Source organism: Mycetomoellerius zeteki, unplaced genomic scaffold (genome assembly GCF_001594055.1).
Source record: "Mycetomoellerius zeteki isolate Tzet28-1 unplaced genomic scaffold, Tzet1.0 scaffold149, whole genome shotgun sequence".
NCBI lineage: Eukaryota > Metazoa > Arthropoda > Insecta > Hymenoptera > Formicidae > Mycetomoellerius > Mycetomoellerius zeteki.
In genome coordinates, this window is record NW_017256436.1 from 2,148,221 (window position 1) to 2,148,916 (window position 696).

Genomic DNA, 696 nt, shown 5'->3' on the forward strand with positions numbered 1-696 from the left:
TATTTTCTCTCTCTGTCTTTCTTTCTCCTTCTATCTTCTCCGCCGCGTTTCACGAGGCACAGCATCTGCCGGCAGTAACAAAAAAATCCTCCAACCATCCTCGACGATCCTCCGGCAGCCTTAGCTTCGCGCTTCTGCTTCTGGGATGGGTTTCCCTCCGCGATAGTGGAACGAGAGGATCGTAGAGAACGCCAGTGCAGAGAGAGAATAGCGACGGAGGGCGGGAGAGAAAGGGATCGAGAAAGAGGAGCAATATATACCGGGTGCAAGGCGAACGGAGCGAGAGTGGGCGAAATAGAGAGACGGAACGACCAAGGAGAGAGAGAGGGTGAGGGAAGTCGTTTCGGAGGTTCGCTATGGGAAAGCGGCGAGGGGATTGCGCTGAGGATAGGGCTCGGGGGAGGACGGCAGCGGGAGGGAGGATGCGGAGGGTTTAAGTGCCGCCGAGTGTCTACCTCCTTGTGGGATCGAACCCAGGACTCTCCGACTCTGTCTGCGTCTCTTTCTCGGATCGAAGCAAGGCGTCCCTCGACCTCCTCCGCGCTTTCTCTGTCTACCTCTCTTCTTCGCTCCTTCTAGGCCCTCTCTCTCTTTTTCTCTTTCTCTCTCTCTGACGGAGTTACATAGCTCGAAGCTGCGCGCGAATATATATATATATATATATGCGCGGGTGTACGTACGAACGCGCTCGCTGGC